Below are 3,907 nucleotides of genomic sequence, written 5' to 3'. Positions count from 1 at the left end.
ATGGGTAAATTTCTCCAGGTTACAGACTTACTTGTTACTATTAAGAACCACTTCAATGGTTTTAGTATCAAACCCATTCTAAAAAACGTATCAGTTTCAAAGGAATATTTCTTGTGCTTGTCCGTCACTCTCAGTCACTTAAGCAGCATTTGTTCTGCTGCAGTACACTGAATGAGATAAATTAAAAGCACACAGGATGGCCTCTCAACAGTTATGAGGAAGGTCGGTATATTACTAGGTTTATTTGACACCCATTCCCTTGTAAAGTTTTGCCGGGGAAGAGCAGCACCGGCCAATAAAGCATTGTGCACTCCCATACTCAGGGTATTTATGGGTATAAAAACAACAGGCCTTAAATCAGAGCTCAAATGGAATAGCGGAGCGGCCCGTGTTACGATCCCGCTCATTCTCTCAATCAGCAACAGTGATGACAGAAACTCACAAGGACGTTGGCGCCGGCATGGCGTAGAATCTCTAAAAGACTGCTTTTGGTTCTGTAGAAACACACTCTACAAAACCAACTTTCAACACAACTGGAAAAATGACTTTCTGCACACTTGCTAGTCTATTTTTGTCTACTAACAATGTCCAGCCAGGGTTAGTTAACTGAAACTAAAATGTGACCATGAAAACATTTGGTAACACTTTAGTATACGGACCAATTCTCACTAATTAAAAAAAAATAAAACATTTTATTCAGATACATTTAACATCACTGCGCAATATATATAACATACAGTAACATACAGACACATAAGACACATGATGCCACTTTCACATTTCACATAATAATTCAGAAATTACATAGATTTATAGGATATAAAATCCTGCCTTCAACAGATATTTCTAACTACCCAAAGTCATCTTCACACACGTATAATGATCACTCCTCCAGTCCAAAGAAATTAATAAAAGGTGACCACAATTTCAAAAAATACCTAATATTCTTCCTAGATACGGCAGCCATCCGTTCCATTACCATGTGCTCTAATAATAAATTTAACCAATGGTTAATATTTAAAGATTGCTTAGTTTTCCAATGTTGGAGAATAGCTTTCTTTGCCAGAATCAGGGCAATATAAACCAATTTTACATAATGTGATGCAACATCTATCTGAGTGATGTAAAGACTGGTATTTCTATACTAAATAATATGTGACCTTGGACCACAAAACCAGTCTTAAGCGTCAATTTTTCAAAATTTAGAATTATACATCATCTGAAAGCTGAATAAATAAGCTTTCCATTGATGTATGATTTGTTAGGATCGGACAATATTTGGCCGAAATACAACTATTTGAAAATCTAGAATCTGAGGGTGCAAAAAAATCTAAAAATCACCTTTAAAGTTGTCCAAATGAAGTTCTTAGCAATGCATATTACTAATCAAAAATTAAGTTTTGATATATTTATGGTAAGAAATTTACAAAATATCTTCATGGAACATGATCTTTACTTAATATCCTAATGATTTTTGGCATAAAAGAAAAATCGATAATTTTGACCTATACAATGTATTTTTGGCTACTGCTACAAATATACCCCAGCGACTTAAGACTGGTTTTGTGGTCCAAGGTCACATATGTGCAATTTTTCTATAACCCCCAACCAAAAATTTTGAACAGGAGTGCAATACCATAGGGAGTGGAGATAAATGTCTAGAGTACCAATATTACATTGAGTACATATGGGTGAATTAGTAAAACCCATTTTATACTTCCTGTGTTGTGTACTATGTACTCTATGCAGAATCTTATATTGAATAAGTTGTAAATTAGAAATATCAATCAAAGAAAAAATGTTTTTACAAATATGTGTCCATGTATTGAAATCATGGGAGATAGACATATCCAAGTCCCATTTTTCAATAGGTAAATGCATCAAATTATCTATACTTAATAATAATTTATATAATTTAGATAACATTCTTTTAGATGGTGCAAGTATTCTGAACTGAGTAACAAATGTAGAAGGTTGAAGCGTATTATCCTTAATATTTACTTTGCTTCTGATAACTTCCTTTATATGTAGATATTGAATAAATTCTCTTCTAGGAATAGCATAATTAGCTGTTAAATCTTCAAAGGAAACAAACATGTTATCACAAAATAAATGAGAAAGATGAGTCCATGGGTCCATTGAAGAATTAGTTCTATTTTTAATTTTCCACCATTTTTTAAGAGTTGTAGAGATTACAATTATCTGTAAAAACAATTATGTTTTTAATCGATGTTCCAATAAAAGGTAGATCACTTAATGTAATATCCTTACTATCATGTTGTTCTAAATTCATCCATGCCTCATTATCTAAATCATTATGTATCCACTTATTAAGAAATTGTAACTGACTGTTTTGGAGCATCTAAGCCCCCCTGTGATTTATTTTTTTGTAAAGTGGACAAACTAATTCTAACTTTCTTATTTTTCCAATAAAAACCAGATATAATTGAGTTTAATGATTGGAACCATTTAGAAGGAAGAATTTTCATTTTGACAGTTCGCCCTATTAAGGAAAGAGGCAAAGTATTCCAGCATTTTAAATCATTACTAATTTTCGTTAATACCGAGGAATAATTTAGCTGAGCAATTTCTAAAAGATTTGAAGAAATGATTCTCACTATTAACCCTTCAATAAAGCATCAATAAAAAAAGTTACACATAGGTCTATAATGGACAAAAATGTCCACGTCAAAAAACTGTCATAAACATTTGAAGCTTGGGAGCACAGACTTAAGTTTGGTCTCATATTAAAGAAGACCCGTGGCAGATTATTGTTGAAGTAAAAAAAGTTCAAAAAGTGAAACCAAAAAAAAGTTATAGAGGTTTAAGTTTATAATATTTTCTATAAAAAATATATTTTATGAAACATGTTGAACTCTAAACCTGCTAGAAAATCAAAGCCATAAATCTAAACAAGTTGTGCTCCAAATTTGAGGTTGATGTCTCAAAAAATGAGCTTTCAGTAAGATTTTGTTTGGGCACAGTACCAAATTTTCCCCATTAGATGCCAGCAAAACTCCGCTGGTGCATACAGTGGTTGGATTTGTGATTTGCAGTAGAGTTTTCTTTCTCAAATATTACAAGCACACACACACACATGACACACATACAAACCACACTCTGACATCCATACCAACACACCCACACAATTATAGCTACATTATTTATCCAATTGACTCTATAATATGCAGAAGCAGAAAACAGGAATAAAGCGAGTATTTGCTTTATAGGCCAAACCTGAAAAAACAGAATGAAAGCCTATTAACAAAAATTGCATCATTTTACAGTTAAATGGCACTGCGATTAAAAATAGCCCTGAGGTCCTGAGAGGAACTATTTTTTGTACCTAGTGCAAAATAGATTTATTAAAGGAAATGGGGGTGAAATAGTAAAATTCCAATAAAAATACACACCTGTGCCAAACTTTATGCAGCTGCCAATAACACAGGCAAAATGATCAAAAAAACTAAACTGAAAAGGACAAAAATGTCCAAAAGGTCGCACAAGAGTTAACTATAGTTGCTTATCAACATGCCTATTAATAACATATTGGCTGTTTATTAGTACTTATAAAGCACATATTCTGCATGACCATTCTACATCCCTAATCATACCCAATACCTAAACTTAACAACTACCTTACTAACTATTAATACGCAGCAAATTAGGAGTTTGTTGAGGCGTTTATGATAGCTTTAAATAAACTTTAAATAAATAAACAAACAAACATTGACTGAAATAATACATAAAAATATATATTATATTTCAGCTAGTTTTCAAAGCAACATTTGTCATTTACATTTAGTTTAACTTGAAGTACTAAAAGAACTAAAAGTTTAAAAAAAACAACTAATAGATAAAAATGAATTTTAAAAAACTATACAAACATTTTAAAAAACACAACAAA

Source organism: Onychostoma macrolepis, chromosome 25 (assembly GCF_012432095.1).
Source record: "Onychostoma macrolepis isolate SWU-2019 chromosome 25, ASM1243209v1, whole genome shotgun sequence".
NCBI classification, from domain to species: Eukaryota; Metazoa; Chordata; class Actinopteri; order Cypriniformes; family Cyprinidae; genus Onychostoma; species Onychostoma macrolepis.
Note: the sequence above shows the minus strand (reverse complement) of the source record.